Genomic DNA, 14,115 nt, shown 5'->3' on the forward strand with positions numbered 1-14,115 from the left:
GCATATCTTTAGCCACTTACGAATCCAATAGCTGCCGAACTAAAGCTCTCACACCCACGCGTTGAGCCAATAAGGGTTCAGCTGTTGCTAAGCGAGAGAGCCTCAGCGAAAGAGAGTGAACCGTACAACCACTTCATCCAAATCTCACCCGCCGTGTGGAACATCTCGCAAACCCGCACGCTCCTCACCTCCAACCCAATCTTCACCACCAACTTACCGCTTCTCCTCTTAACGATATCATAACTCCTGAAGATATCTCCTCCGCCATCCGATCAAAACGAAACACGGCCCCCGGCTTTGACCACATTACCTATAAACTCATCAAATCATCTCCTCCCATCCTCTTTTCACTTCTCGCAATCATCTATAACTTCATTCTTCGCACCGGATTTTACCCTCCCCAATGGAAAATCTCCAAAACTCTCCTTTTCATCAAACCAAACAAACCTCCTACTGCACTCTCATCATACCGACCAATCCAACTAACATCAGTCCTAAGCAAAATCTTTGAACGCATTCTAGTCAGTCGTCTGCATACTCATCTTTCCGACCATAATCTCATCCCTCTACATCAAGCCGGCTTTCGCCCACATATTAGTATTTCTGACCAGCTTCTGCGCCTCACCACTGCTATAACAAATCATTATAATACCTCAAAACCATCTTGTCTGTTACTGTTTGATCTGGAGAAGGCTTTTGACAAAGTTTGGCATGCCGGCCTCATCGCAAAACTTCACTCTTTCAATCTTCCTATCTCATGCATCCGATGTATACTTTCTTTCCTTTCCAATCGTATGACTTATATTAATATCAACCAATCCCTTTCCTATCCGATCTTTCTTCACTGTGGCGTCCCTCAGGGATCTGTCCTTTCACCTCTTCTATATATTTTATATGTCGCCGACATGCCCCCTCTCCCACCAAATGTCTCAGTATACCAATATGCAGATGATACCGCTTTTCTTGCCACATCTAATACTGTTCAAAACATAAATAAAACACTTCAGCAGGCAATTGACGCCTTTACCTCCTGGTGTTCCAAATGGCGCCTCACCATCAATTCTCTCAAAACACAAGCTCTTATTTTTCTCCCACCTCGCTGCCGCTCACGCATCCATCGCAATCCTTCACTTCTTCACCTTAATGTAAATGGCACTTTCATCCGCCCATCATCACAAGTTACCTACCTTGGGATCATCTTTGATTCTAAACTCAGTTGGAAACCCCACCTACAAAAGATTCGATCACAGGCAACGAACCGCTTAAACCTCCTCCGACGGCTAGTGGGCACAACCTGGGGCTTACATACCGAAACAGTCATTACGACCTATAAAGTGTTCCTGCGACCTGCTCTTACACATGGCCATATCTGCTGGATTTCTGCCCCTGATGAACTATATAATAGACTCGCCATCTCCGAAAGACATGCTCTCCGACTCGCTTATCGTATCAAACTACCAGCACCGACTGCCGACCTCTATCGCCGAATCAACTTTCCAACAATACTTCCACACTTAGAAGCACTTCGCACTAAATATATTATAAAAGTCATTGCAGAAGGAAATCCGATATTCCTTGACACCTTTCAACAGGATATCATACATGATACGCCCCCACGTCACCAAGCCACTCCTCTCCAACATCTTCTCACTTTATACCATAACACTCTAGACGACGATGACCCTCAAAAGGCCGACTTTGCCATCTATCATCCACCTCACCTTAGTCCATGCATTTATCCATCTCTGCACTAGTGTTCCATCAATGTTGCTAGCAGCGGGCTTCATCTGTCTTCATCAGCCCTGTGACGCCCCAGGGCAGAAGATAACCATTCACTCGTCCATACTAACATTACCCTCGTGTTTGTGACGTCTACCTGCACTTCACCTCATCTCTCATTTAAAAAAAAAAAAAAAAAAACAGATGCCCAAAAATAAGAATGAAATAAAATAAAAGAAAATAATGCTCCAAACGCTCAATGTCAAAGATGCCCATAAATAAGAATGAAATAAAATAAAATAATGCTCCAAACCCTCAATGCCCCCTATAAATAAAGCAAATTCCCCATATTTATAATCCTCGTCCCGAAGAAAGGGCGTAACCCTTTGACCGGCTTAACAAAAAAAAAAAAAAAAAAAAAAAAAAAAAAAAAAAAAGAGAGTGGAATTCCTTCAGCCGATAACAGCGCTTGAAAACGGAAGAATAGGGATCAAGTCAATGTGGCATATCTTTAGCCACTTACGAATCCAATAGCTGCCGAACTAAAGCTCTCACACCCACACGTTGAGCCAATAAGGGTTCAGCTGTTGCTAAACGAGAGAAAGCGAGTGGAATTCCTTCAGCCGATAGCACGCTTGCAACGGAAGACTAGGGATTAAGTCAAGTGGTATATCTTTAACAATACAGTATTACTGGGAAACGTATTGAGGTTTATATGGTTTCCCCCACATAACAATGTGAATGTTCCTCGCGTCATTTTGACGTTTCGTTCGGAAAGCCTACTAAACTGGAAACGATGCTACTTCATTTAACACAGAGCGCCTCATAATATGAGACCTAAAAGCTTAGTACGATTGGAAACATTCTCCATAGATTGAAAATCATCTCTTCCCTTTTTTCCAATTTTTTTCGTATCTTTACACATAACGGAATAATCCTATGGCCACGTACTTTTGATATACCGTATAATATCTATGAGTGGGTTTAATATCTTTTAACCCCGAGTTTTTTTTAACCTTGAGACACAGCTTACGAATCATTAAAGAAAAGTTGAGTTTAACGTCCCGTTCAGCAACGAGGCTATATGAGACGTGGACATTAACGACGAATACGAGCTCCTGTCGGAAATCGAACCAGAGCCTCCCAAGCCAAAGGAGCATATGCTAACCGCTTAGCCACGAAGGAGTTCCAGTAAAGAAAAGATTAAATTAAAAAGAAACAAAACAGAGAAGACAGTACATGAACCAGGAATGTCTGTCTCATCTACTTCTAGCGCTTTTAACTTTCGAGTGACAATATGTATTAAAATAGGTAGTCATCTATATTATATCAAGGCGCAAAATTTCCGGTCGCCAAGTCGCCATTGTCGACTAGAAATTTAGAGCTGGCAACCAGTGTTCAGTAGGAGTGGTTTCTGCCTAAACTCAGAGGACTGTGCAGTTTCTGTTTCGCGCGAAAATAATTATCACTAAGTGAGAGAAAACACGGAATGTGAAGTCTTCACAACGAACATGGAAAGTGAAGTCTTCACAACGGACATGGAAAGTGAAGTCTTCACAACGGACATGGAAAGTGAAGTCTTCACAACGGACATGGAAAGTGCAGTCTTCACAACGAACATGGAAAGTGAAGTCTTCACAACGGACATGGAAAGTGAAGTCTTCACAACTTTGTAATTCGTCCCTCCTTTCCTACCCTCATTGACGTTGATCAGACACTGAAAAAGATTTACTTCCAGCTGTCCTGTGAGTACTGCTTCATGTGAGAAAGGCTTTAGCAATATCAACAGAGTTAAAACAGCCTACAGGAATTCATTGAAGACTGACACACTGGATGATTTGCTGACAATTTCCATCAATGGCCCTTCACTTAAGGGTTTTGATCTGAAAAATGCAATCGACAACTGGTACTTCAGTGTAGAGACAGAGCGTGACACAAACGTGAAGTAAGATATTTTTTAACATATATACGAATTGTCCAATTCAAAATTGGTTATTCAGAATCTAATTGTCTGGTTTTGAAATTTTATGTCTCGATGTAATCTCTTTCTTTGTCAAACCGTGTGTGTGTGTTTGGTGGTGATGGATTCTCATAATTTGTATGTGAGAGATACTGGCGACCATCATTTTTGGTTTGGCGAGTGCGTCTGACTTTGAAATTTTGCTCTCTCTCTCTCTCTCTCTCTCTCTCTCTCTATATATATATATATATATATATATATATATATATATATATATATATATATATATATAAAAGTTGGACATTTCAAGGGATTTACACATTTCATAGCCCTTGTATGTCGAAAAGGTGATTTGAACATCTTTCCTCCGTCCGGGTTGTATAATTATGTTTTTCTCTAAATATCTGTGTATTTTGTCTTACTTTGCTTGTATCATAGTTGGATTTATCATATACCTAACACAAATATCAAGAAGCTGCTATTTGCAAGACGGTTGAGTTACAAAATGTGATGTAATGGGATTTTTTTTTTCGTGAACGTATCATGCTTAAAACACTATCATTTCAGATTTTGCCAGGGCGGGAGGAATTATTGTAAGGTAATTTTTAAATAAGAAGAAAAAGTAATTAAAATAGAACGCAAATACAACAATGGTGTTTTTGAATTGTTATGTACTAGGCTTTTATGAAGCAAGTAGTAGGGCTCTATTTCTTAGCCCCACTTGTAATGAGGTCTCTGTTATCCAGACCCGCTTATAATGGAGCCCCATTTCCCAGTTCTGCTTATAATGGGCCCTTGCTTCCATTTAGGTATCCATTAGGTTCATAGGTTAACATATAGCATATATTCGAACCTAAACCATTTGAGAATGCTCAAAGAGCATTGGCAGAACGAACTTGAATTTCATCCTATTTTCTACTGAAAAGTACCTATAATTCAACAAGGAAATAATTATGTATGATAATTAAATTGAAATTCCTCGTAATATGGCCCATAACAAACACATTACCATTTTATATTGTAAAAGTCACCTCCACCGATATTGTAACAGAGCGGTGCTTGAGCCATTGACCGTAGAAATTCAAACTCGGATTAGTGGTAATTTCACAGTCTTATTTTATTACAAGTGTAAACTCTTTAGTTAGTGGAAAGGAGGGTGTGGATCATGGGTCAGAGCTTTTTTTATTGCAAGGGGGGGGGGTCTAATTTAACTGGGCTATCATGTGTGATGCATCGGAAGAATTTGGTACGATTCGTGGATCTGCCTTCCGAACGCACATGTGAGAATTAGTCAAACAGGAGAAGTGCACCAACAACATTCCCAAACTTAGAAGACGTGGCAAACGAGCAACAATCGTATACTTAAAGAACTATAACACCAACACTAACAATTATTTGAATTAGACGGAACAATAATAATAGCAAAAATATTAAATAATGACAACAAAAATAATTTAAAAAAAACAGAAACTTGACAGCAATCTGACAACACTATCCTCAAGAGATGTTCTCCGTATAGTGTGAGAAATGATACAGGCAAAATTCCATGGGTGGGACGACCGGAACACACCCTCGCGTTCTATTGAGTGGGGAAACATGTAAACCTAGGTTAATTAAACTAAATTGAATTGAATTTGATTGCGTTCAATGACCATTTGCATTGGCTGATTTGCCACATGATATAGAACATGCCAATTATATTTTAATCTTCACAACTCTTCGCGATCACTATAGTACCGTGCCCAGGACTCCTTTTAGCTGTGTGATTAACAAACACGTTTTAGTCGCGAGAGATCCGTATTCGAATATTGGTGGGAACTCATGTGGTTCGGATCTCACGTTAACTGTAGGACTATCTATTATATAGCGTTGGTACTCAACGGGATGTTAAACTTTGAAAACGAGCAGGTAACAAAGTACTGTACCTAGTAGCATGTAAACACAGTGGAAATACTCACTTTACTCACGTATAAATTTCACTTAGTTCGATTTCAGGACGGACACTGAAAGGTACTCTCGTCTTGATTTTTTGAAAAACTTTTCCTCGTCTTGACTCCAGAATTTTATCGTCTGACTCTCTATCATCATCATAGGTATTTTGAGATTATTACCAGATCACTTGCAGCAGCTGAGAAACTTCCATGCTCCACGGTCCTCCGCTAACCTCTTCGTCTTCACGTATCATCTTTCTGTTTTTATATAATCCATTAATTGTACTCTCCTACGCCCCTCCCTCTCTTTCCTACCACCATACCCTCTAGGACGTCCCTCATGAAACAATTTCTTCTTAGGCAATGTCCCAACTAGTTTCTCTTCCTCTTCTTAACAATATCTAAGTGTTCTTTTCTCACCCACCATTTCTAACACCCACTCATTCGTTTTCCGCTCGACCCCACTAATTCTTTTCATTCTTCACCACACCCACATTTCGAAGGCTTCCAGTCGTTTTTTTATCACTTTTACGTAATGTCCACGTTTCCGCCCCACACAGTACAAAACTCCACACGAAGCATTTTATGAGTCTTTTTCTCAACTCTTTGTTCAAGGTCCCACAAAACAGACTTTTCTTTCTTTTAAAGGCTTCTTTCGACATTCCTATCCTTGCTTTTATTTCACGTTCGCATTTCATGTCATTACTAAGAATACTACCCAGATATCAAAAACTACTCACTTGTTCTATTTTCTCCCCTCCTACTTTTATATTTGACACAGACCCCTTCGTTCCAATCACCATGGCTTTTGTCTTTCTAACATTTATTTTCATCCCATATTCGTCAAAACCTTTTCTTATTTTTTCTAACATTTTATTGATTTTCTTTTCAGATTCTGCAAGAAGCGCCATATCGTCTGCAAATATTATGCATCTGATCATTCTACCTGCTACCGAAATGTCATCATATAAACTCTTTTTCACTATCTCCTCTAGATAGATAGTAAATTGTGTTGTATACTTTGTGAAGGGCGCCCATCAGTGGGGGAAGAAGGTGGGGCGCTCGCCCCCTAGAAAAAATCGTCCTTCGGAATATCGAAAACCCAATAGAATTTTTAGAATAGTTACAGCAAAATTTGAAACTATATTTGAAATGTCCCTTTTTCTTGCTCCCCTTTGGAAACCACAACGTGGGTGCCCTTGTACTTTGTATACTTTGTCATGATTTTTATCTTATTTTCCCACAGCTTATTAGCACTCTTCTGCATCACAAGAGGTTCAAGAAGGGTGTGATATAACAACATTCAAACCATATTTATTGTTGGAGAATATTGTGTAATAACTTGTATATTTTTAAACATTGATATATGTTCTTGCAATCACTTTGTCAATTAATAGTTTTTATATTATGAATTATGAAACGCTAAGACAGTGTTTGAGAGTTAAGACTTGAGAGAACTAGTGTTGTCCACGAGACAGGAAAATATTCTCATTTCGAATTTAAAAAACGTACTTCTCGTCTCGAAAAAAAAGACGAGATTCGAGACAAAACGAGAAAGTTCTCTTCTCATGGTGATAAGAGATTATTAGAAGGTATCCGTTCGATTTATTGTATTCCCTTTCCAACACACAAGTTTAATGCGAGTGGACGCACAGTTTGGAGTGGGAACCAGATCACTACTCGGGTTTGTATCTGAGTTAAGCAATACTGCCAACTTTACATCTACAGAAACATGCATGTTTGCAATTTGGGCACAAGGATACAATAAAAAAAAAAGTTTCACATCACCAACTTATAAACGAAACCAAGCTATCATTCGCGTGGTGCACCTGAAAATAACTCCAGAATATCCCCCTAAAAGCACACTTGATAGATCCTACGTAACTCATGTTTTTATGGTTGAAAATTGGGATTTGCAAAACTTACGTTGAGAAACACGATGACCCAGTGCAGGTTAAACTGAATATTGGCCAGCCAATAATTTATTGTAATTTATCCAACATTTGGACTTCGCAATTTTACTTCCTTCGTAGAGACTATGTTTGCAATTGAGTTCGTTGGCAAATGGTGGGCAAAGTAGCCAGTATGGCCAAGGTCGGCAGTTGACTAGATTAGCCCAGTGTTTCTCACTATTAGGACGGTTGTATATTAACCAGAGGTAAACCTGCTAAGCCGAGGTAGATGGAGACAAGAAAGAATACGAAGACAAAGTCGTGAGGGCATTGACAACTGTGAGTCTCAATCATGACGTCCGAGAGGCATTTATCTCCCACTTCATCGATTGAACATGTGATATGAGACTTCGTTTAATTGATCATTATTACAGCTCGAGTCGGCTATCCTGTTTTCTGTTCAACGTGTACGTGAGGGTGGCACGGTGAATCAGTGGTTGGAAAGCTTATGTAAGGTGCATGGGGTCCCTGATTCGATCCCCGCCTAAGTAAGATTGCGGTAGAGATAAGTGTATCCGTGGGTTTTCTCGACTTACTGTCGTTTCCTCCCAACTTCTCATTCCATCAGTTCTTCTATCATCATCATGCACTTGCCTTGATCACAGTCTCCCTTAGCCTAAAAGGCATAATCGTAGGACGTTAAATTCAAATATTTCATTTCAATGTTTTCCCGGCCTTAGGTGTACTGTCTGTGCTGCTAGATCGTAATCAGTGTGGGAAGTCATGAGATTCGAACACAAGCCCTGCTGAAGCAACAACTTTCTTAACAGTGGCCCCGCGTAGCGTAGTCGCTAACGCTCTCGCCTTCGGTGCGAGCGGTCCCGGGTTCGATTCCCGGTGGTTTCACTCGGTCGAAAAAGTGTAACAGCTTTTTCAGCCCAGCCACCCTGAATGAGGTTTTCCTGGGTTTTCCTCATTCACACCAGGCAAATGCCGGGGTGGTACCTAACTTATAGGTCCCAGGCCGCTTCCTTCCTTTCCCAATCCTTTCTTCCTTCCCTTTCCCCGGATTGTGTGCTCGCCGAGGGACGTCATCCCTCAAATCGTGACGGGCTAAATGGCCGTAGCTGCCGAAAGCCCAGAAATCTAAATCCTAATATCCTAATCCTAACTTTCTTAACAGTTCCCTTAAAGCTCGTTTGGTAACCATAGCTATCATCTTGACGCATGCAAAATAAACAAACGCAAAATTTGCTAATTAATGACAGCTAAATGCATTGTCATAATGATACTTCTAAACTACACCATATTAAGCACGTAGCGAGTTTGTTTATCTTCATAGATAGTGATTCTCAAAAGAAATTGTTCGAGGTAACAGTCTTGTAAGATAGTGCGCATATTGCGTTTTAAACATTCGTTGTTGAACCAGAAACAATTTCTTGTAATTTGCAAATAACTACTACTTATTATCCCCTACACTTTTTGTGGCACTCTATTTCTGGACTATAACCTCCAACTTTTTACAGCTGTGAAGGTTAGGCTAGTTTTGTTTTCGTTTGTGTGTGTGTGTGTGTGTGTGTGTATATAGGAGGGAGTTTTATAACTCTTTTTTTTTTTTTTTTTTTTTTTTTTTTTTTGTACAAAGGGAGGCAAACAGGAGAGAAAGCAGAACAGCATCATTACATGATAAGAGTGAACGGTACTGGCCTTGACCAAACGCGTCCATCAGAATACGAAGTGTTAATCCTCATTCAACTGCGTTAAATTCAACATCTAGACTCGGAAGGTAAGTTCGTTTTTCACATCAATTTGTTACAGATAGGGGAGCACCCCACACGAGGGGGGGTATCCACGAGTTCGGACCCCCCCAAAAACTTAGCAACTTGACATATATCTGTACACTTCCTTAACAAAACTATACTTGCTGAGCGGAGAAATAATTGATCTAGACCAGCGTTCCTCAACCTGGAGGTCGCGAAGATAAGCGGAAGAGATCAATATAATTAGTATCTAATACCAGAAAATATTTTCAAATATTATTCTGAATTTTGTTCTGATAGGCATATTTTAATACTGTTAAGAATTAAAAAAAGTCTACTAAAAATTTTCAACAGGTGCAGAGTTGTTTAAAAATCAATTTAAATGAAATAAAATCTTTAAGTTTTACGTCTCACAGTTATGCTGCTTAGGCTAAAGGAGACAGTGATGATGAGAGATGAGTGAAATGGTGGAATGAAAAAAGTGGGAGGAAACGAGAGAACCCCGAGAAAACACACGAGCACGGTGTTTGTCCACCACAAAGTTCACATGGCGCAAACTGGGATCGAACCAGAGATCCCAAGCACCGAAGGTGAACGCTCTACCATTCGTTTTAAGGGACGCTACTATATCCACTATATACAAGAAATAAATTCTACTATTATAGAAATAGATGGATATCGTGAGATCTCCGCAATAGGTATATTAAAAATCCCACACAAGCTTATTACAAACAAGAAATTATAAGGGGGGTCGCTTTCAAGAGGATGTGATAAAATGGTGGTTGTGATAGGAATTACACAGAGAAAAATCCGTTCTCCGGACAGCGGTATTTTGTACAAATATAGGGTATCCTCTTGCTTACTATAGAAATCAGTACGGAGCATACGTTATTCGTGCAAATATACAGAAAGGGACAGTAAAAGATGCCACCAGAAAGTACAGAAAGTGCTCAAGTTCAAATTGAAATTTTATAGTCTTACGTCCCACGGTTATGCTAAAGGAGACGGTGATGATGAGAGATGAATGAAATGGTGGAATGAAGAAAATGGGAGAACCCCGAGAAAACCCATACACAGGGTGTTTGTCCACCAAAAGTTCACTTGGCGGGAGCAGGGTTTGAACGCGGAACCCCAAACACCAGAGGTGAAAGCTCTACCACTGAGCAACCAAGGCCCCTGCTCAAGTTTAAGAGGTACACATAAAAATATAGTATGGAGTTCTTGTTTACTATTCATTGTTGGAGGAAAGATTTCTTCTTTTTTTTCCTTTTTTCTTTTCTCCATATTAAAGGACTACACCGAAAAGTTTACAGAAATAAAAATAAGTTTTAAATTGTTGCATTGTCATGTTCTTAATGAGTTTGTAATGTAAATATTGATTTTAAAAAATATTAACACAGTATGTTAAACTTGTAGTTAAAGATAATTTTTTTTTCAAGAATTGTGCTATAGCCTATATTTTAAATTACGCTTTATGCTTTATTTTCTAAAATTATGATTTTAAAATTAGTTTCTTCTGGACCCTTAGACCAAGGTGACCAGACGTCCCGTTTTAGCCGGGACAGTCACTTGTTTTCAACCGTTGTCCCGTTTCTTTCTGATTCTCAAACGGGACGCTTAAATGTCCCGTTTTTAAGCAAAAATGGACCAGGTGTTCCGTAATTATTATTCAAAATATAAATGGTCAATCCAAATTCTACGCTCTTCCGTACCGACACTCATTGGGAAAGTTCAGCCCGTGCCCAGAACTTCTGAATATTCAAATGAGAATTGAGTGTTCTGTGGTTCAAGTGGGAATTGAGTGGGAATTTTGAGCGCTGAAGTAGTTAAAAGTATTGTTGAGTAGTACTTAAGTTAGAAACGCTGTGTTATCATTCTTACTTGTATATTTTGTAAATTGAAAACACTGCTGAGTTCCAAAATACAAGTGGAAGTCATCCCCCCCCCCTTCGTCCGCGATTCGTATGCGTCCCGTTTTTTAAAGTAAAAGTTCTGGTTAATTTGCACAACCATGTTCAAGGTACTAACCATATGTGTAAATTGCTGTTATGCCTTTTATGCTTTTGGATTGCTCTACTGATTAGTGATAATTTCACAGCCTTCTTTTTATTGCAAGTGTAAACTCTTTAGTCAGTGGAGAGGAGGGTGTGGATCATGGCTCAGAGTTGATGACGATGGGTTTTGGTGGATGGTGGGCTAGAGTGGATGACGGTGGATAGTGGGTCAGTAGGTCATGGGTCAAGTTTTCATTGACCCACGGCATCTCTGACGCATGTCTGGATTTCCATAGTTACCACATTTATTTTTCTCACTCAAGATAAGAGGGGTTATATTAGTTAATTACACCCAAATCAACTTATTAGCTGAACTCTAAGCAGGCTCTAAATACCAAAAAGTACTCCCTCCTTAGTACAGAATTAATAAGACATTAACTAATCACGTGACTAACATTTGATTAAAGAATTAACTCTGAATACAACCCTTCTGTTTTGCGTCCTTATATAACAACTCGTGCTAAAGCTCGCTAGGGGCTCCGCCCCCAGCCCCCCGGTCACGGCTTTGCCATGAGGTGTCTAGTTCTAGAAAACTATTCCTTGAGGAATTCACTTCCCTTTACAGCAGACACCTGTTACCAACACATACTTCAATTCAACTGGTATTATTCCTTCCATGTAACTTTGAAAAGCAAACACACAATTTATTAGACAGAACTCTATTACTATTTCTACTCTGGCAATCATGTACATGGCTTATTATGTACACTTTGCGCACATCTATATACGAGGGCTGTCTAAAAAGTATCCGACCTTTGGCCAGAAAAATAGTTGCGAATACCTGACAGATTTGGGACCCTAATCCCCTTCAAAGTAGGCCCCTTGTGCTTCCACACACTTAGCCCACCGATCCTTCCACTGCTGGAAACACCGCTGGAAGTCTTCTTTTGGAATGTTGTTCAGCTCCGTCGTCGTGTTCCGCATTATGTCTTCTCTACTCTCAAAACGGGATCCCTTCAGAGGCGTCTTCAATTTTGGAAACAACCAGAAGTCACAGGGAGCCAGGTCTGGAGAGTAGGGAGGTTGGCGAACGGTTGTAATTCCATGTTTGGCTAAGAACGTGTGGATCAATTGGGATGAATGTGCTGGGGCGTTGTCACGATGGACGTGCCAGTTCTTCGCTGTCCACATGTCTGGTCTTTTGCGCCGGACTGCGTCACGGAGTCGCCTGAGAACATCTTGATAGTACTCCTTTGTCACTGTTTGTCCTTCCGGTGCGTACTCGTGATGCACAATTCCATGGGCATCGAAGAAAACAGTCAGCAACACCTTGATTTTGCTTCGCACCTACCGCGCTTTCTTCGGCCTTGGAGAATCGGGATGCTTCCATTGAGACGATTGTTGTTTTGTTTCTGGGTCGTACCCGTACACCCATGACTCATCTCCAGTTATCACGGAATTCAGATACCCAGGATCAGTGTTGGTGGTGTCCAGAAGGTCCTGTGCAACGTCAAAACGGGTGTCTTTTTGTTCCTGAGACAACAACTTGGGTACAAATTTAGCAGCCACTCGTTTCATGTTCAAATCGTCACGCAAAATTGCATACGCAGAATCTTTACTCACTCCAACATCTTCTGCAATCTCCCGCACTGTCAAACGGCGATCTGCCATCACCAAATTTCGCACCCGCTCAACAACAGCTGCATTCCGAGCAGTTTGGAGCCTGCCGCTACGCTGCTCACTCTCGACTGATGTGCGGCCATCTTTGAATCGGTTGAACCATTGTTTAATTTGTGTAACACCCATTGCATCTTCTCCAAACACCTGCTGAATCTTACGAATTGTTTGGCTTTGAGAATCACCCAGCCTTTGACAGAATTTGATGCAGTATCTTTGCTCAATTCGTTCAGTCATCTTGCGAGAAACACTAAATCCGACGAACACTACCAACAGCACCTCACTTCGCGACCACCAGCTCACGACTGGCACACGCGAACGCGGTGAAAAAAATCAAGCATGCGCATTAAGGTTCCTCCTTTCCCCGTGCACGGTGGCGCCGCCTGAGAATCACTACTTTGCTTGGAAAAAATTAAGGTCGGATACTTTTTAGATAGGCCTCGTATGTTAGAGACAATAACAGAATTTATTTTCTGAAACATAAACAGCGGACATTGTCTTCCAATAGCCTACCTATTAAACCTTGGATTTTCCAAAAACAATCACTGTTTACAAATGTGAATTTTTGCAGCCGTTTAAGTATTTATTAGTAGTATTTTCTAATATTATGTTTTGCAGTGTAATTTAACACAATGTATTATAATAGTGTCATTGTGGTTAATTGTACATATTACCTGCAGGAAAAGTAGTTCATATCTGTGATATATGAGTGGGAAATATTTCAGGCTTCCTGCACATTTATTCTTGTATTTACAATGAAGACTACAATTTACTAGGTAATTTACAAATGTGAATATTGTTGGAGATTGTTTAGATTTTTTTCATAGCATTTGAGTGAACACTACTTTTGTACTATAATGTAGTACAGTGGATTATAATAGAAACCTTGGGCACAGTTGTACATATTACCTGCAGCAAGACTTCTTGAAAAGTTTCATATATACTGCACAAAATCTTGCAGTCTCCCTGTATATTTATTCTTGTATTTTCAATGAAGACTAAAATTTGTAGGTGACTTACAAATATGATTATTGTTGGAGGCTTTTTAAACATGGTGTCCTTTGGTACAAATGTACTTATTAGGCAGCAAGACTTCTTGAAATGTTTATATATACTGAACAATTACATACAGTCTTCGTGTATCTTTACTCTTACATTTTCAATGAAGACGATTATTTACTA

General features: G+C 39.9%; 1 protein-coding gene across 1 annotated transcript in view; it reads left to right on the forward strand.

Annotated features, from left to right (window-relative positions):
• The window catches only part of LOC145672402 (cytochrome P450 4C1-like), a 160,135-nt gene that overhangs the window by 16,953 nt on the left and 129,067 nt on the right, over window positions 1–14,115 (forward strand). Inside the window, exon 2 of the mRNA XM_081741557.1 lies at window positions 9,148–9,288. The gene's annotated coding sequence lies outside the window, so the exon portion shown is untranslated. The remainder of the gene's footprint in view (window positions 1–9,147; window positions 9,289–14,115) is intronic.

Source organism: Thermobia domestica, chromosome 16 (assembly GCF_964235325.1).
Source record: "Thermobia domestica chromosome 16, izTheDome1.hap1.1, whole genome shotgun sequence".
Taxonomy (NCBI): Eukaryota; Metazoa; Arthropoda; class Insecta; order Zygentoma; family Lepismatidae; genus Thermobia; species Thermobia domestica.